Here is a 21482-nt window from a genome sequence, read left to right as displayed (position 1 = left end):
TCATTGACATGATCTTGTTTTCTTCGGCGAGCAACATGGACGTGGCTTTGTTCTCAGCGGCACGTACTCTTCTCTCCTCAATGGCCACTTTGCGCAGCCCCTCTTCCTTGAGCAAATGTCATTTCTCTTGCTTCTCCCGTGCCTTCTTCTCGGCCAACTCTTTCTTGATCTTCAACGACTTCAAAAGCATCATCTCATTTGATTGCACCATGGCATCAATCTTCTCCCTCAAGCTCGGCGCTTCGTGCTCTCTCTTGATCTTCTCCCTACTCTTCTTGTTGCCATCGGGCTTGTTCAAGTTCCTTGTTCCATCATCATCCTCATCTTCATCTATGTTTGTAAGTGAACCTCTCTTCGGTGGGGACTCTTTCTCTATCAACGCCCACTTGTCACAATTCTTGAGCAACTCCCAACAATGATCTAGTTTGAAGAATTTGCCTTCCGGAGCCTCCATGTCTTTGTATCTATGTTTGGCAATTTTGTCCCACGCAATTAAAACGATGTAAATGTTTCATATGATGCAATCATTTTGAATGATGCAATGTGATGTGCACAACTTGAACAAAGGTAAAATGAATTCACATAGTCGGACTCCACGGTTTCACTTGGAGGTGCATTGCGTACTTGCTCATTGCGTACTTGCTCCAAGCAAGCTGCCCAATGGCTGTAAATGGGCTTGATCACGTCCCACGGCCTTGGAGCGACCGAAAGATGCGTGAAGTCCTATTGGGATACTTTGCCATCATGTGGAAGTATTGATCTTCGATCCTTTGCCAATACCTCTTGGCGGTTTGAGAAGTACCCGTGCATGCATCAAGAGATACTGCACTCCATGCCTTGATCAAGATTTGATCTTCCAAGATCGTGTAGTTCTTCGATCTCTGGCTTTTTCCACTCTTTGCTTGCGATTGCTCATACGCCATCTAATCGATCTCCTCCAATTCTTCTTCACCTCCATGATCATCCACGCCTTTCCGTTTCATTGTACTCAAATGCGGCGAATGGGGCCTCATCGATGTCAACAGCGTTGGTGTCCAACAAGTTCACGAACTCGGCAGTTGCATTGTCCCAACCACCGCTATAGCGAACGACAACAAGTCACAAACTATCGTGAAAGCAAAGAATATTTCCATGACCGAAGAGTGAACAGATGACCGAGTCATACCTTGCACCCATTTCGTCGAACACATCGCCCGCAGTGGGAGCAGCACCGTTGAGCGGGATCGCCGGGGAACCTATCTTAGGGCCGGAGGGAGTGGATGAAGTAGCTGGCTGCTTTGCATCCGGAATCTTGTTGGGGAACGTAGTAATTTCAAAAAAAAACGCACACGCAAGATCATGGTGATGCATAGCAACGAGAGGGGAGAGTATTGTCCACGTACCCTCGTAGACCGAAAGCGGAAGCATTATGATAACGCGGTTGATGTAGTCGTACGTCTTCACGATCCGATCGATCCAAGGGCCAGTTCTTTTGGCAGCTTAAAAAATAAGCCGCCTCTTTCCCAGCTTTTCCCATAAGCCGCCTCTCTTATTCATTGGGGCTTCTAAACTAGTTATGGAATAACTAATTTAGAAGTCTCAACAAACTTTGTGGTGGCTTATTTTTTAAGCCGGGGAGATGCGGCTTATTTTTTAAGCCGCCCAAAAGAACTGGCCCCAAGTACCGAACGTACGGCACCTCCGAGTTCAGCACATGTTCAGCTTGATGACGATCCCCGGACTCCGATTCAGCAGGGTGTCGGGGATGAGTTCCGTCAGCACGATGGCGTGGTGACGATGATGATGTTCTACCGACGCAGGGCTTCGCCTAAGCACCGCAATGATATGACCGAGGTGGAATATGGTGGAGGGGGCACCGCACACGGCTAAGGAACGATCACGAAGATCAACTTGTGTGTTATGGGGTGCCCCCCTGCCCCCGTATATAAAGGAGGGAGGGGGAGGTGCGGCCAGCCCCTAGGGGTGCGCCTGGAGGAGTCCTACTCCCACAGGGAGTAGGACTCCCCCCTCTTGCCTTGTAGGAGAAGGAAAGGGGGAAGGGGAAAGAGGAAAGGGGGGAGCCGCCCCCTCCCCCTTCCTTGTCCTATTCAGACTAGGGGGAGGGGGCGCGTGGCCTGCCCTGGCCGGCCCTCCTCTTCTCCCTTAGGGCCCATGTAGGCCCATTAACCCCCCCCCCCTCGGGGGGGGGGGGGTCCGGTAACCCCCGGTAATTCGGTAAAATGCCGATTTCACCCAGAACGATTCCAATATCCAAATATAGGCTTCCAATATATCAATCTTTATGTCTCAACCATTTCGAGACTCCTCGTCATGTCCGTGATCATATTCGAGACTCCAAACAACCTTCGGTACATCAAAACTTATAAACTCATAATAAAATTGTCATCGTAATGTTAAGCGTGCGGATCCTACGGGTTTGAGAACTATGTAGACATGACCTAGAACTGTTTCCGGTCAATAACCAATAGCGGAACCTGGATGTTCATATTGGCTCCTACATATTCTACAAAGATCTTTATCGGTCAAAACGCATAACAACTTACGTTGTTCCCTTTGTCATCGGTATGTTACTTGCCCGAGATTCGATCGTCGGTATCCAACACCTAGTTCAATCTCGTTACCGGCAAGTCTCTTTACTCGTTACATAATGCACCATTCCGTAACTAACTCATTAGCTACATTGATTGCAAGGCTTGTAGTGATGTGCATTACCGAGAGGGCCCAGAGATACCTCTCCGACAATCGGAGTGACAAATCCTAATCTCAAAATACGCCAACCCAACAAGTACCTTCGGAGACACCTGTAGAGCACCTTTATAATCACCTAGTTACGTTGTGATGTTTGGTAGCACACAAAGTGTTCCTCCGGTAAACGGGAGTTGCATAATCTCATAGTCATAGGAACATGTATAAGTCATGAAGAAAGCAATAGCAGAATACTAAACGATCAAGTGCTAAGCTAACGGAATGGGTCAAGTCAATCACACCATTCTCCTAATTATGTGATCCCGTTAATCAAATGACAACACATGTCTATGGTCAGGAAACATAACCATCTTTGATCAACGAGCTAGTCAAGTAGAGGCATACTGGTGACACTCTGTTTGTTTATGTATTCACACAAGTATTATGTTTCCGGTTAATACAATTCTAGCATGAATAATAAATATTTAGCATGATATAAGGAAATAAATAACAACTTTATTATTGCCTCTAGGGCATATTTCCTTCAGTCTCCCACTTGCACTAGAGTCAATAATCTAGATTACACAGTAATGATTCTAACACCCATGGAGTCTTGGTGTTGATCATGTTTTGCTCGTGGAAGAGGCTTAGTCAACGGGTCTGCAACATTCAGATCCGTATGTATCTTGCAAATTTCTATGTCTCCCATCTGGACTAGATCCCGGATGGAATTGAAGCATCTCTTGATGTGCTTGGTTCTCTTGTAAAATATGGATTCCTTTGCTAAGGCAATTGCTCTAGTATTGTCACAAAAGATTTTCATTGGACCCGATGCACTAGGTATGACACCTAGATCGGATATGAACTCCTTCATCCAGACTCCTTCATTTGCTGCTTCTGAAGTAGATATGTACTCCGCTTCACACGTAGATCCCGCCACGACGCTTTCTTTAGAACTGCAGCAACTGACAGCTCCACCGTTCAATGTAAACACACATCTGGTTTGCGATTTAGAATCGTCCGAATCAGTGTCAAAGCTTACATCAACGTAACCATTTACGATGAGCTCTTTGTCATCTCCATATACGAGAAACATATCCTTAGTCCTTTTCAGGTATTTCAGGATGTTCTTGACCGCTGTCCAGTGAGCCACTCCTAGATTACTTTGGTACCTCCCTGCTAGACTTATAGCAAGGCACACATCAGGTCTGGTACACAGCATTGCATACATGATAGAGCCTATGGCTGAAGCATAGGGAACATCTTTCATCTTCTCTCTATCTTCTGCAGTGGTCAGGCTTTGAGTCTTACTCAACTTCACACCTTGTAACACAGGCAAGAACCCTTTCTTTGCTTGATAAGTTTTGAACTTCTTCAAAACTTTGTCAAGGTATGTGCTTTGTGAAAGTCCAATTAAGCATCTTGATCTATCTCTATCGATCTTAATGCCCAATATGTAAGCAGCTTCACCGAGGTCTTTCATTGAAAAACTCTTATTCAAGTATCCCTTTATGCTATCCAGAAATTCTATATCATTTCCGATCAGTAATATGTCATCCACATATAATATCAGAAATGCTACAGAGCTCCCACTCACTTTCTTGTAAATACAGGCTTCTCCAAAAGTCTGTACAAAACCAAATGCTTTGATCACACTATCAAAGCGTTTATTCCAACTCCGAGAGGCTTGCACCAGTCCATAAATGGACCGCTGGAGCTTGCACACTTTGTTAGCTCCCTCTAGATCGACAAAACCTTCTGGTTGCATCATATACAACTCTTCTTCCAGAAACCCGTTCAGGAATGCAGTTTTGACATCCATCTGCCATATTTCATAATCATAAAATGCGGCAATCGCTAACATGATTCGGACAGACTTAAGCATCGCTACGGGTGAGAATGTCTCATCGTAGTCAATCCCTTGAACTTGTTGAAAACCTTTTGCGACAAGTCGAGCTTTGTAGATAGTAACATTACTGTCAGTGTCAGTCTTCTTCTTGAAGATCCATTTATTTTCAATTGCTTGCCTACCATTGGGCAAGTCAAACCAAGTCCACACTTTGTTCTCATACATGGATCCCATCTCAGATTTCATGGCCTCAAGCCATTGTGGAATCTGGGCTCACCATCGCTTCTTCATAGTTCGTAGGTTCATCATGGTCTAGTAACATGACTTCTAGAATAGGATTATCGTACCACTCTGGTGCGGATTTTATTCTGGTTGATATACGAGGTTTAGTAACAACTTGATCTGAAGTTCCATGATCATCATCATTAACTTCCTCATTAATTGGTGTAGGTGTCACGGGAACAGATTTCTGTGATGAGCTACTTTCCAATAAGGGAGCAGGTACAGTTACCTCATCAAGTTCTACTTTCCTCCCACTCACTTCTTTCGAGAGAAACTCCTTCTCTATAAAGGATCCATTCCTAGCAACGAATGTCTTGCCTTCAGATCTGTGATAGAAGGTGTACCCAACAGTTTCCTTTGGGTATCCTATGAAGACACATTTCTCCGATTTGGGTTCGAGCTTATCAGGTTGAAGTTTTTTCACATAAGCATCATAGCCCCAAACTTTTAGAAACGACAACTTTGGTTTCTTGCCAAACCACAGTTCGTAAGGCGTCGTATCAGCGGATTTTGATGGTGCCCTATTTAACGTGAATGCGGCCGTCTCTAAAGCATAACCCCAAAACGATAGCGGTAAATCAGTAAGAGACATCATAGATCGCACCATATCAAGTAAAGTATGATTACGACGTTCGGACACACCATTAAGCTGTGGTGTTCCGGGTGGCGTGAGTTGCGAAACTATTCCGCTTTGTTTCAAATGTAGACCAAACTCGTAACTCAAATATTCTCCTCCACGATCAGATCGTAGAAACTTTATTTTCTTGTTACAATGATTTTCAACTTCACTCTGAAATTCTTTGAACTTTTCAAATGTTTCAGATTTATGTTTCATTAAGTAGATATACCATATCTGCTCAAATCATCTGTGAAGGTGAGAAAATAACGATATCCGCCACGAGCCTCAACATTCATTGGACCACATATATCTGTATGTATGATTTCCAATAAATCTGTTGCTCTCTCCATTGTACCGGAGAACGACGTTTTAGTCATCTTGACCATAAGGCACGGTTAGCAAGTACCAAGTGATTCATAATCAAGTGGTTCCAAAAGTCCATCAGTATGGAGTTTCTTCATGCGCCTTACACCGATATGACCCAAACGGCAGTGCCACAAGTAAGTTGCACTATCATTATCAACTCTGCATCCTTTGGCTTCAACATTATGAATATGTGTATCACTACTATCGAGATTCATCAAAAATAGACCACTCTTCAAGGGTGCATGACCATAAAAGATATTACTCATATAAATAGAACAACCATTATTCTTTGATTTAAATGAATAATTGTCTCGCATCAAACAAGATCCAGATATAATGTTAATGCTCAACGCTGACACCAAATAACAATTATTTAGGTCTAATACTAATCCCGAAGGTAGATGTAGAGGTAGCGTGCCGACCGCGATCACATCGACTTTGGAACCATTTCCCACGCGCATCGTCACCTCGTCCTTGGCCAGTGTTCGCTTAATCCGTAGTCCCTGTTTCGAGTTGCAAATATTAGCAACAGAACCAGTATCAAATACCCAGGTGCTACTGCGAGCTCTAGTAAGGTACACATCAATAACATGTATATCACATATACCTTTGTTCACCTTGCCATCCTTCTTATCCGCCAAATACTTGGGCCAGTTCCGCTTCTAGTGACCAGTCTGCTTGCAGTAGAAGCACTCAGTTGCAGGCTTAGGTCCAGACTTGGGTTTCTTCTCCTGAGCAGCAACTTGCTTGCTGTTCTTCTTGAAGTTCCCCTTCTTCTCCCCTTTGCCATTTTTCTTGAAACTAGTGGTCTTGTTGACCATCAACACTTGATGCTCCTTCTTGATTTCTACCTCCGCAGCCTTTAGCATTGCGAAGAGCTCGGGAATTGTCTTTTCCATCCCTTGCATATTATAGTTCATCACAAAGCTTTTGTAGCTTGGTGGCAGTGATTGGAGAATTCTGTCAATGACGCTATCATCCGGAAGATTAACTCCCAGTTGAATCAAGTGATTATTATACCCAGACATCTTGAGTATATGCTCACTGACAGAACTATTCTCCTTCATCTTGCAGCTATAGAACTTATTGGAGACTTCATATCTCTCAATCCGGGCATTTGGTTGAAATATTAACTTCAACTCCTGGAACATCTCATATGCTCCATGACGTTCAAAACGTCGTTGAAGTCCCGGTTCTAAGCCGTAAAGCATGGCACACTGAACTATCGAGTAGTCATCAGCTTTGCTCTGCCAGACGTTCACAACATCTGGTGTTGCTCCTGCAGCAGGCCTTGCACCCAGCGGTGCTTCCAGGACGTAATTCTTCTGTGCAGCAATAAGGATAATCCTCAAGTTACGGACCCAGTCCGTGTAATTACTACCATCATCTTTCGACTTTGCTTTCTCAAGGAACGCATTAAAATTCAACGGAACAACAGCATGGGCCATCTATCTACAATCAACATAGACAAGCAAGATACTATAAGGTACTAAGTTCATGATAAATTTAAGTTCAATTAATCATATTACTTAAGAACTCCCACTTAGAAAGACATCTCTCTAATCCTCTAAGTGATCACGTGATCCAAATCAACTAAACCATAACCGATCATCACATGAAATGGAGTAGTTTTCAATGGTGAACATCACTATGTTGATCATATCTACTATACGATTCACGCTCGACCTTTCGGTCTCAGTGTTCCGAGGCCAGATCTGCATATGCTAGGCTCGTCAAGTTTAACCTGAGTATTCTGCGTGTGCAAAACTGGCTTGCACCCGTTGTAGATGGACGTAGAGCTTATCACACCCGATCATCACGTGGTGTCTGGGCACGACGAACTTTTGGCAACGGTGCATACTCAGGGAGAACACTTTTATCTTGAAATTTAGTGAGAGATCATCTTATAATGCTACCGTCAATCAAAGCAAGATAAGATGCATAAAAGATAAACATCACATGCAATCCATATAAGTGATATGATATGGCCATCATCATCTTGTGCTTGTGATCTCTATCTCCGAAGCACCTCCATGATCACCATCGTCACCAGCGCGACACCTTGATCTCCATCGTAGCATCGTTGTCGTTTACGTCGTCTATTACTTCTACGACTATCGCTACCGCTTAGTGATAAAGTAAAGCAATTACAGGGCGTTTGCATTTCATACAATAAAGCGACAACCATATGGCTCCTGCCAGTTGCCGATAACTTCGGTTACAAAACATGATCATCTCATACAATAAAATATAGCATCACGTCTTGACCATATCACATCACAACATGCCCTGCAAAAACAAGTTAGACGTCCTCTACTTTGTTGTTGCAAGTTTTACGTGGCTGCTACGGGCTTAGCAAGAACCGTTCTTACCTACGCATCAAAACCACAACGATAGTTTGTCAAGTTGGTGCTGTTTTAACCTTCGCAAGGACCAGGCGTAGCCACACTCGGTTCAACTAAAGTTGGAGAATCCGACACCCGGCAGCCACCTGTGGGCAAAGCACGTCGGTAGAACCAGTCTCGCGTAAGCGTACACGTAATGTCGGTCCGGGCCGCTTCATCCAATAATACCGCCGAACCAAAGTATGACATGCTGGTAAGCAGTATGACTTGTATCGCCCACAACTCACTTGTGTTCTACTCGTGCATAACACATCAACGCATAAAACCTAGGCTCGGATGCCACTGTTGGGGAACGTAGTAATTTCAAAAAATTTCCTACGCACACGCAAGATCATGGTGATGCATAGCAATGAGAGGGGAGAGTATTGTCCACGTACCCTCGTAGACCGAAAGCGGAAGCGTTATGACAACGCGGTTGATGTAGTCGTACGTCTTCACGATCCGACCGATCCAAGTACCGAATGTACGGCACCTCTGAGTTCAGCACACGTTCAGCTCGATGACGATCCCGGGACTCCGATCCAGCAGGGTGTCGGGGATGAGTTCCATCAGCACGATGGCGTGGTGATGATGATGATGTTCTACCAATGCAGGGCTTCGCCTAAGCACCGCAACGATATGACCGAGGTGGAATATGGTGGAGGGGGCACCGCACACGGCTAAGGAACGATCACGAAGATCAACTTGTGTGTTATGGGGTGCCCCCCTGCCCCCGTATATAAAGGAGGGAGGGGGGAGGTGTGGCTGGCCCCTAGGGGTGCGCCTGGAGGAGTCCTACTCCCATCGGGAGTAGGACTCCCCCCTCTTGCCTTGTAGGAGAAGGAAAGGGGGAAGGGGAAAGAGGAAAGAGGAAAGGGGGGCGCCGCGCCCCCCCTTCCTTGTCCTATTCGGACTAGGGGGGGAGGGGGCGTGTGGCCTACCCTGGCCGGCCCTCCTCTTCTCCCTTAGGGCCCATGTAGGCCCATTAACCCCCCCCCCCCCGGGGGGAAGGGGGGTCCGGTAACCCCCCGGTACTCTGGTAAAATCCCGATTTCACCCGGAACGATTCTGATATCCAAATATAGGCTTCCAATATATCAATCTTTATGTCTCGACCATTTCGAGACTCCTCGTCATGTCCGTGATCATATCCGGGACTCTGGACAACCTTCGGTACATCAAAACTTATAAACTCATAATAAAACTATCATCGTAACGTTAAGCGTGCGGACCCTACGGGTTCGAGAACTATGTAGACATGACCTAGAACTGTTTCCGGTCAATAACCAATAGCGGAACCTGGATGTTCATATTGGCTCCGACATATTCTACGAAGATCTTTATCGGTCAAACCGCATAACAACATACGTTGTTCCCTTTGTCATCGGTATGTTACTTGCCCGAGATTCGATCACCGGTATCCAATACCTAGTTCAATCTCGTTACCGGCAAGTCTCTTTACTCGTTACGTAATGCATCATTCCGTAACTAACTCATTAGCTACATTGCTGGCAAGGCTTGTAGTGATGTGCATTACCGAGAGGGCCCAGAGATACCTCTCCGACAATCGGAGTGACAAATCCTAATCTCGAAATACGCCAACCCAACAAGTACCTTTGAAGACACCTGTAGAGCACCTTTATAATCACCCAGTTACGTTGTGACGTTTGGTAGCACACAAAGTGTTCCTCCGGTAAACGGGAGTTGCATAATCTCATAGTCATAGGAACATGTTTAAGTCATGAAGAAAGCAATAGCAGAATACTAAACGATCAAGTGCTAAGCTAATGGAATGGGTCAAGTCAATCACATCATTCTCCTAATGATGTGATCCCGTTAATCAAATGAAAACACATGTTTATGGTCAGGAAACATAACCATCTTTGATCAACGAGCTAGTCAAGTAGAGGCATACTAGTGACACTCTGTTTGTTTATGTATTCACACAAGTATTATGTTTCCGGTTAATACAATTCTAGCATGAATAATAAACATTTATCATGATATAAGGAAATACATAACAACTTTATTATTGCCTCTAGGGCATATTTCCTTCAAATCTTCCTTCGCTTTGCACCCGGGACCTTGGCGACCTTCGTCGCCGGTGGCCGGAATCACGCAGCCGCGTTGGCGCCCGAAGCGCGGGCCCTGCCGGCGGGGGCAGCCGGGTTCCCGCCCCTGCACGAGCGCGTTGCCCTGACGCTTGCGGGCGGCCACGGTGGCCCCTTGGGCGACGGCGGGGCCAACATGGTCGGCGACGAGATTCGCCCGAAGGGATTGAGCGTGCGTGACCTCGATGGAGACAGGGGACTGCAAGGTGTCATCCATGGCGGCGACAGATCGCCGGGGAAGATGAACCGGAGCGGGAGGTGGCGGGAGCAATGGTAGTGGAAGGTGGGAGGAGCGGGGACGGCCGCGCGAAAATGTCCCTCCCGCCAAATCTCGTTGCGGATAGGGGCCGAGCTCAGGTCATGCTCCCGCCCCGTGAAACTAGAAGTCGGGGGAGATTTTTTGCCGCGCTCCGCAATTTTTTTCCGGATTGGACGCGGATGCGGAGTCCGTTCGAGCGGTATTTTCCGCGCCGACCCGCATTTTGACGGTTATTTTGCGGGTCGGAGCCTTTTGCGGAGTCTGCTAGAGTTGCTCTTAGATTTGCTGCCTCAGCGCAGATAGAATGAGCGTGTGTGTTCATTTTAGAATAAACATACATACGTGTTTATAACATATGAGCATCTTTCGTATTGTGTTTCTCAAAAGAAAAAGGGCAACGATCTGCGTCGGCGCACCGGCCCAATTGTTGGGCCGGTCGCACAGCAGCCGTTGGATCCGACCGCCTGGGCCGCTGGATCCCGCCAAAGAAAATGATTCCCCCTTACCTTCTTCTTCCTTGCGTGAGGGAAAAAGGAAATCTGTAGGTCAGCCTCCTCGTGCGCACCCTTGGCCGCCCCGTCGCAGCTCGCCGGGCCTGCTCGACCGCCCCATCGCACCTCGCCGGGCCTGCTCGACGTTGCAACTCACGGGGGCTGGTCAATGTCACAGATCGACGAGGCCGTCGCAGCTCTTCGGATGCACCTCCACCTTGCATCTCGACGTGTGTCACACCGCCTGATTGCAGCACCACTGGATGAGGGTTCCAGCGTCGCCACCGGCCTGCTATCATCTCGCCATGCGCCCATCGTAGCACCGCCACACAGCACAGTCGTCGCCGGTCACCATTGTTATCTAGCTGTTTTCAGTTTGAAACTTTTTTAGAAGCGGGTTGTAGCTATTCTCGACGCTGGTTGCAGCTTTTTTCTGAAGGAAATATGCCCTAGAGGCAATAATAAAGTTATTATTTATTTCCTTATATCATGATAAATGTTTATTATTCATGCTAGAATTGTATTAACCGGAAACATAATACATGTGTGAATACATAGACAAACATAGTGTCACTAGTATGCCTCTACTTGACTAGCTCGTTTATCAAAGATGGTTATGTTTCCTAACCATGGACAAAAGAGTTGTCATTTGATTAACGGGATCACATCATTAGGAGAATGATGTGATTGACTTGACCCATTCCGTTAGCTTAGCACTTGATCGTTTAGTATGTTGTTGTTGCTTTCTTCATGACTTATACATGTTCCTGTAACTATGAGATTATGCAACTCCCGTTTACCGGAGGAACACTTTGGGTGCTACCAAACGTCACAATGTAACTGGGTGATTATAAAGGAGTACTACAGGTGTCTCCAAAGGTACATGTTGGGTTGGCGTATTTCGAGATTAGGTTTTGTCACTCCGATTGTCGGAGAGGTATCTCTGGGCCCTCTCGGTAATGCACATCACTATAAGCCTTGCAAACAATGTAACTAATGAGTTAGTTACGGAATGATGCATTACGTAACGAGTAAAGAGACTTGCCAGTAACAAGATTGAATTAGGTATTGGATACCGACGATCGAATCTCGGGCAAGTAACATACCGATGACAAAGGGAACAACGTATGTTGTTATGCGGTTTGACCGATAAAGATCTTCGTAGAATATGTGGGAGCCAATATGAGCATCCAGGTTCTGCTATTGGTTATTGACCGAGGATAGTTCTAGGTCATGTCTACATTGTTCTCGAACTCGTAGGGTCCGCACGCTTAAGGTTTCGATGACAGTTATATTATGAGTTTATGAGTTTTGATGTACCGAAGGAGTTCGGAGTCCCGGATGAGATTGGGGACATGACGAGGAGTCTCAAAATGGTCGAGACGTAAAGATCGATATATTGTACGACTATATTCGGACTTCGGAAAGGTTCCGAGTGATTCGGGTATTTTTTGGAGTACCGGAGAGTTACGGGAATTCGCCGGGGAGTATATGGGCCTTATTGGGCCATACGGGAATAGAGGAGAGAGGCCAAAAGGAAGGAGGCCTGCGCCCCCCCTCTGGTCCGAATTGGACAAGGGGGGCAGCCCACTTTTCCTTCTCCCTCTCCTCCTCTTTCCTTCTCCAACAAGGAAAGGAGGAGTCCTACTCCTCCTCTTTCCTTCTCCAACAAGGAAAGGAGGAGTCCTACTCCCGGTGGGAGTAGGACTCCCCCTTTGGCGCGCCTCCTACATAGGCCGGCCGCCTCCCCCCTTGCTCCTATATATATGGGGGCAGGGGGGCACCCCAAAGACACAACAACAATTGATCCCTTGGATCTCTTAGCCGTGTGCGGTGCCCCCCTCCACTATAGTCCACCTCGATAATATCGTAGCGGTGCTTAGGCGAAGCCCTGCGACGCTAGAACATCAAGATCGTCACCACGCCGTCGTGCTGACGGAACTCTCCCTCGACACTCGGCTGGATCGGAGTTCGAGGGACGTCACCGAGCTGAACTTGTGCTAGAACTCGGAGGTGCCGTAGTTTCGGTGCTTGATTGGTCGGGCCGTGAAGACGTACGACTACATCAACCGCGTTGTTCTAACGCTTCCGCTTTCGGTCTACAAGGGTATGTAGATTACACTCTCCCCTCTCGTTGCTATGCATCACCATGATCTTGTGTGTACGTAGGAAATTTTTGAAATTACTACGTTCCCCAACAGTGGCATCCGAGCCAGGTTTTATGCGTTGATGTTATTTGCACGAGTAGAACACAAGTGAGTTGTGGGCGATACAAGTCATACTGCTTACCATCATGTCATACTTTGGTTCAGCAGTATTGTTGGATGAAGCGGCCCGGACCGACATTACGCGAGACTGGTTTTACCGCCGTGCTTTGCACACAGGTGACTAGCGGGTGTCAGTTTCTCCAACTTTAGTTGAACCGAGTGTGGCTACGCCCGGTCCTTGAGAAGGTTAAAACAACACTAACTTGACGAACTATCGTTGTGGTTTTGATGCGTAGGTAAGAATGGTTCTTGCTCAGCCCGTAGCAGCCACGTAAAACTTGCAACAACAAAGTAGAGGACGTCTAACTTGTTTTTGCAGGGCATGTTGTGATGTGATATGGTCAAGACGTGATGAGATATAAGTTGTTGTATGAGATGATCATGTTTTGTTGAAGTTATCGGCAACTGGCAGAAGCCCTATGGTTGTCTCTTTGTTGCATAAGATGCAAGTGCCAAATAATTGCTTTACTTTATCGCTATGCGATAGCAATAGTTGCAAGAGCAATAGTTGGCGAGATGACCATGTGCCGACACATTGATATAGATCAAGATGATGAAGATGATGGTGTCGTGCCGGTAACGATAGAGATCATGACAGTACTTTGGAGATGGAGATCAAAGGCACAAGATGATCATGGCCATATCATGTCACATATTTTGATTGCATATGATGTTTATCTGTTATACATCTTATTCTGTTTTGTTTGACGGTAGCATTTTAAGATGATCTCTCACTAATTATCAAGAAGTGTTCTCCCTGAGTATGCACCGTTGCCAAAGTTCGTCGTGCCCAGACACCACGTGATGATCGGGTGTGATAAGCTCTACGTCCATCTACAACGGGTGCAAGCCAGTTTTGCACACGCGGAATACTCAGGTTAAACTTGACGAGCCTAGCATATGCAGATACGGCCTCGGAACATGGAGACCGAAAGGTCGAGCGTGAATCATATAGTAGATATGATCAACATAGTGATGTTCACCATTGAAAACTACTCCATCTCACGTGATGATCGGTTATGGTTTAGTTGATTTGGATCACGTGATCACTTAGAGGAGAAGAGGGATGTCTATCTAAGTGGGAGTTCTTGAGTAATATGATTAATTGAACTTAAATTTATCATGAACTTAGTCCTGGTAGTATTTTGCAAATTATGTTGTAAGATCAATAGCTTGCGATGTTGCTTTCATATGTTTATTTTGATATGTTCCTAGAGAAAATTGTGTTGAAAAATGTTAGTAGCAATGATGCGGATTGGATCCGTTATCTGAGGTTTATCCTCATTGCTGCGCAGAAGAATTATGTCCTTGATGCACCGCTAGGTGACAGACCTATTGCAGGAGTAAATGCAGACGTTATGAATGTTTGGCTAGCTCAATATGATGACTACTTGATAGTTTAGTGCACCATACTTAACAGCTTAGAATCAGGACTTCAAAGACGTTTTGAACGTCATGGACCATATGAGATGTTCCAGGAGTTGAAGTTAATATTTCAAGCAAATACCCGAGTTGAGAGATATGAAGTCTCCAACAAGTTCTATAGCTAAAAGATGGAGGAGAATCACTCAACTAGTGAGCATGTGCTCAGATTGTCTGGGTACTACAATCGCTTCAATCAAGTGGGAGTTAATCTTCCAGATAAGATAGTGATTGACAGAATTCTCTAGTCACCACCACCAAGTTAGTAGAACTTCGTGATGAACTATAATATGCAAGGGATGCTGAAAACAATTCCCAAGCTCTTCGCGATGCAAAAATCGGCGAAGGTAGAAATCAAAGAAAAACATCAAAGTGTTGATGGTGGACAGGATCACTAGTTTCAATAAAAAGGGCAAAGGGAAGAAGGGGAACTTCAAGAAGAACAGCAAGCAAGTTGTTGCTCAAGTGAAGAAGCCCAAGTATGGACCTAAGCCTAAGACTAAGTGATTCTACTGCAAAGGGACTGGTCACTGGAAGTGGAACTACCCCAAGTATTTGGCGGATAAGAAGGATGGCAAAGTGAACATAAGTATATTTGATATACATGTTATTGATGTGTACTTTACTAGTGTTCATAGTAGCCCCTGGGTATTTGATACTGGTTCAGTTGCTAAGAGTAGTAACTCGAAACGGGAGTCGCATAATAAAAAGAAACTAGTTGAGGGTGAGGTGACGATGTGTGTTGGAAGTAGTTCCAAGATTGATATGATCATCATCGCACACTCCCTATACTTTCGGGATTAGTGTTGAAACTAAATAAGTGTTATTTGGTGTTTGCGTTGAGCATGAATATGATTTGATCATGTTTATTGCAATACGGTTATTCATTTAAGTAAGAGAATAAATTGTTGTTCTGTTTACATGAATAAAACCTTATATGGTTACACACCCAATGAAAATGGTTCGTTGGATCTCGATCGTAGTGATACACATATTCATAATATTGAAACCAAAAGATGCAAAGTTAATAATGATAGTGCAACTTATTTGTGGCACTGCCGTTTAGGTCATATTGGTGTAAAGCGCATGAAGAAACTCCATGCTGATGGACTTTTTGAATCACTTGATTATGAATCGCTTGATGCTTGCGAACCATGCCTCATGGGCAAGATGACTAAGACTCCGTTCTCCGGAACAATGGAGCGAGCAACTGACTTATTGGAAATAATACATACTGATGTATGTAGTCCGATGAGTGTTAAGGCTCACGGAGAGTATCGTTATTTTTCTGACCTTCACAGATGATTTGAGCAGATATGGGTATATCTACTTGATGAAACATAAGTCTGAAACATTTGAAAAGTTCAAAGAATTTCAGAGTGAAGTGGAAAATCATCGTGACAAGAAAATAAGGTTTCTACGATCTGATCGCAGAGACAAATATTTGAGTTACGAGTTTGGTCTTCAATTAAAACAATGTGGAATAGTTTCACAAACTCATGCCACCTGGAACACCACAATGTAATGGTGTGTCCGAATGTCGTAATCATACTTTACTTGATATGGTGCGATTTATGATGTCTCTTATTGGTTTACCACTATCGTTTTGGGGCTATGCATTAGAGACAGCTGCACTCACGTTTAATAGGGCACCATCTAAATCCGTTGAGATGACACCGTATGAACTATGGTTTAGCAGTAAACCAAAGTTGTCGTTTCTTAAATTTTGGGGCTGCGATGCTTATGTGAAAAAGTTTCAACCTGATAAGCTCAAACCCAAATCGGAGAAGTGAGTCTTCATAGAATACCCAAAGGTAACTATTGGGTACACCTTCTATCACAGATCCGAAGGCAAGTTATTCGTTGCTAAAAATGGATCCTTTCTAGAGAAGGAGTTTCTCTCGAAAGAAGTGAATGGGAGGAAGGTAGAGCTTGATAAGGTAATTGTACCTTCTCCCGAATTGGAAAATAGTTCATCACTGAAATCAGTTCCAGTGATTCCTATACCAATTAGTGAGGAAGCTAATGATGATGATCATGAAACTTCAGATCAAGTTACTACAGAACCTCGTAGGTCTTCCAGAGTACGGTTCGCACCAGTATGGTACGGTAATCCTGTTCTGAAAGTCATGATTACTAGACCATGATAAACCTACGAACTATGAGGAAGCGATGATGAACCCAGATTCCGCAAAGTGGCTTGAGGCCATAAAATCTGAGATATGATCCATGTATGAGAACAAAGTGTGGACTTTGATTGACTTGCTTGATGATTAGCAAGCCATGTTAAATAAATGGATCTTCAAGAGGAAGACAGATGCTGATAGTAAGTGTTACTATCTACAAAGCTAGACTTGTCGGAAAAGGTTTTTGACAAAGTTCAAGATGTTGAATACAATGAGATTTTCTCACTCGTATCGATGCTTAAAAGTCTGTCCGAATCATGTTAGCAATTGCCACATTTTATGAAATCTGGCAAATGGATGTCAAAACTGCATTCCTTAATGGTTTTTCTTAAAATAGAGTTGTATATGATGCAACCAGAAGGTTTTGTCAATCCTGAAGGTGCTAACAAAATGTGCAAGCTCCAGGGATCCATCAATGGACTGGTGCAAGCATCTCGGAGTTGGAATATACGCTTTGATGAGTTGATCAAAGAATATGGTTTTATACAGACTTTTGGAAAGGCCTGTATTTACAAGAAAGTGAGTGGGAGCACTACAGCCTTTCTGATAAGTATATGTTAGTGACATATTGTTGATCAGAAATAATGTAGAATTATTCTACAAAGCATAAAGGAGTGTTTGAAAGGAGTTTTTCAAAGAAAGACCTCGGTGAAGCTGCTTACATATTGAGCATTAAGATCTATAGAGATAGATCAAGACGCTTGATAAGTTTTTCAATAAATACATGCCTTAACAAGATTTTGAAGTAGTTCAAAATGGAACAGTCAAAGAAAGAGTTCTTGCCTGTGTTACAAGGTGTGAGATTGAGTAAGACTCAAAAACCCGACCACGACAGAAGATAGAAAGAGAATGAAAGTCATTCCCTATGCATCAGCCATAGGTTCTATAAAGTATGTCATGCTGTGTACCAGATCTATTGCATACCCTACCACTAAGCTTGGCAAGGGAGTGCAATAGTGATCTAGGAGTAGATCAATGGACAGCGGTCAAAATTATCCTTAGTGGAATAAGGATATGTTTCTCGATTATGGAAGTGAAAAAAAGGTTCGTCGTAAAGGGTTACGTCGATGCAAGTTTTTATACCGATCCAGATGACTCTAAGTCTCAATCTGGATACATATTGAAAGTGGGAGCAATTAGCTAGAGTAGCTCCGTGCAAAGCATTGTAGACATAGAATATTTGCAAAATACATACGACTCTGTAATATGACAGACCCGTTGACTAAACTTCTCTCACGAGCAAAACATGATCATACCTTAGTACTCTTTGGGTGTTAATCACATAGCGATGTGGACTAGATTATTGACTCTAGTAAACCGTTTGGGTGTTTATCACATGACGATGTGAACTATGGGTATTAATCACATACAGATGTGAATATTGGTGTTAAATCACATGATGATGTGAACTAGATTATTGACTCTAGTGCAAGTGGGAGACTGAAGGAAATATGCCCTAGAGGCAATAATAAAGTTATTATTTATTTCCTTATATCATGATAAATGTTTATTATTCATGCTAGAATTGTATTAACCGGAAACATAATACATGTGTGAATACATAGACAAACATAGTGTCACTAGTATGCCTCTACTTGACTAGCTCGTTTATCAAAGATGGTTATGTTTCCTAACCATGGACAAAAGAGTTGTCATTTGATTAACGGGATCATATCATTAGGAGAATGATGTGATTGACTTGACCCATTCCGTTAGCTTAGCACTTGATCGTTTAGTATGTTGTTGTTGCTTTCTTCATGACTTATACATGTTCCTGTAACTATGAGATTATGCAACTCCCGTTTACTGGAGGAACACTTTGGGTGCTACCAAACGACACAACGTAACTGGGTGATTATAAAGGAGTACTACAGGTGTCTCCAAAGGTACATGTTGGGTTGGCGTATTTCGAGATTAGGTTTTGTCACTCCGATTGTTGGAGAGGTATCTCTGGACCCTCTCGGTAATGCACATCACTATAAGCCTTGCAAGCAATGTAACTAATGAGTTAGTTACGGAATGATGCATTACGTAACGAGTAAAGAGACTTGCCAGTAACGAGATTGAACTAGGTATTGGATACCGACGATCAAATCTCGGGCAAGTAACATACCGATGACAAAGGGAACAACGTATGTTGTTATGCGGTTTGACCGATAAAGATCTTCGTAGAATATGTGGGAGCCAATATGAGCATCCAGGTTCCGCTATTGCTTATTGACCGAGAATAGTTCTAGGTCATGTCTACATTGTTCTCGAACCCGTAGGGTCCACACGCTTAAGGTTTCGATGACAGTTATATTATGAGTTTATGAGTTTTGATGTACCGAAGGAGTTCGGAGTCCCGGATGAGATTGGGGACATGACGAGGAGTCTCGAAATGGTCGAGACGTAAAGATCGATATATTGGACGACTATATTCAGACTTCGGAAAGGTTCTGAGTGATTCAGGTATTTTTCGGAGTACCGGAGAGTTACGGGAATTCGCCGGGGAGTATATGGGCCTTATTGGGCCATACAGGAATAGAGGAGAGAGGCCAAAAGGAAGGAGGCCTGCGCCCCGCCCTCTGGTCCGAATTGAACAAGGGGGGCAACCCACTTTTCCTTCTCCCTCTCCTCCTCTTTCCTTCGCCAACAAGGAAAGGAAGAGTCCTACTCCTCCTCTTTCCTTCTCCAATAAGGAAAGGAGGAGTCCTACTCCCGGTGGGAGTAGGACTCCCCCTTTGGCGCGCCTCCTCCATAGGCCGGCCGCCTCCCCCCTTGCTCCTATATATATGGGGGCAGGGGGGCACCCCAAAGACACAACAACAATTGATCCCTTGGATCTCTTAGCCGTGTGCGGTGCCCCCCTCCACTATAGTCCACCTCGATAATATCGTAGCGGTGCTTAGGCGAAGCCCTGCGATGGTACAACATCAAGATCGTCACCACGCCGTCGTGCTGACGGAACTCTCCCTCGACACTCGGCTGGATCGGAGTTCGAGGGACGTCATCGAGCTGAACGTGTGCTAGAACTTGGAGGTGCCGTAGTTTCGGTGCTTGATCGGTCGGGTCGTGAAGACGTACGACTACATCAACCGCGTTGTTCTAACGCTTCCGCTTTTGGTCTATAAGGGTATGTAGATTACACTCTCCCCTCTCGTTGCTATGCATCACCATGATCTTGCGTGTACGTAGGAAATTTTTGAAATTACTACGTTCCCCAACATTTTCGGCTGTGCGGTGGCCGACCTCCAGCTACCCCGTATCCAGTTGAAGTTTTTTTCAAAATTGGATGTAGCTTTTTTGGTTGCCGGACGTAGCATTTTTCAGTATGGTTGCAGCTATGACGCACGTCCGTCGAAGCCTATTCTTTCTCTGGTTCCAGCAAAAAATGCCATCGGTCGTAGCATTTTGGGTTGACGGTTGTAGCTCTGATGTGCACCGGTTGTAACACCTGCTTCTCTCTTGTCCCTGCAAGAAAGAATGACGCATGTAGCAATTTCCGTCGCTGCTTGTAGCTTCGTCGAGTGCCGTTAACAGCTTTTCCGTAGATGGTTGAAGCATCCGCGTGCAGCACGTCGGTGCCTGCAGGCGGTTGAAGCTTTTTGTTTCACCCGTTGTAGCTTTTCCCACAATGGTTGTAGCTTCTCAGGCGCCGGTTGCAGCTTCCATGGGTACCCGCCCCAGCTTTGTGTATCTCTGCTCAAGCTTTTCTTCTCACCTGTGGTAGCTTTCTCAGGTGCGGGTTGCAACATCTGTTTGTTGTCGTCTCCAGCTCCGGTTAGTGCTGGTTGCAGCACCGATGTTGGGTGGCGCCGTTGTAGCTTTCAGGTCTGTAGGAAGGAGAGAAAAAGCACCATGAAAAGAGCTCCAAAATTCTCTAGGGATCCATGGCGGTTTGCTGTGGGGAGTGGAGAAACGGAGCCATGGCCGCGGCCGGCTAGCCGGAGTGGAGCCAGGAGTGTGTGGGTGCTGGCACGCTCGCCGGCAGGGATCGGAGAAACAAGAGAGTGGATGCGGGACGGGCTAAGTTTTGTTGTGGATAAGGCAGAGGAGCGAGGAAGAAACGAGTGGAAGAGCACTTCGTTTGGTGCGTGGCCCCATGTGCAGAAGTGCGAGTCGAGGCGAGCAAGGGGCGTGACCAGCCGAAGCTTCGGCCGGACCGCTGATTATAAACATTTCCCGAAGAAAAATCTATGAAATAGTTTGCGGACCTGTGGTAAAACCTCTCCTTTTCACTTATCAGTGACCCGGTCCGACGTAAAAGCAGGAAATTGCAAAGGGAAACGTTTGGCATCGGCGCACCAGCGGAACGCTTCGGCCGGTGCCCCTCGCTCGCTCGCTTTTTTCCACGGACGGAACATTTTTTTTCTTATATGCTTCTTCTTCCTCTCGCGAGCGCCGCCTCCTGGAAGTGTGTCCCCTCCCCCTCCCCTCTTCCCGAGCTGCGACTGGGCCACCACGACCTTCATCGCCGGCGGCCAGGCTCCCCTCGCCGGCTGCCATGGCTGCCTGCCGCCATGGCCAGATCCATCCCCTACCTCAAGCTTTCACGCGGGCGCATCCCCTCCCCCCTCCC

This window comes from Triticum dicoccoides, chromosome 4B (genome assembly GCF_002162155.2).
Source record: "Triticum dicoccoides isolate Atlit2015 ecotype Zavitan chromosome 4B, WEW_v2.0, whole genome shotgun sequence".
Lineage (NCBI taxonomy): Eukaryota > Viridiplantae > Streptophyta > Magnoliopsida > Poales > Poaceae > Triticum > Triticum dicoccoides.
Note: the sequence above shows the minus strand (reverse complement) of the source record.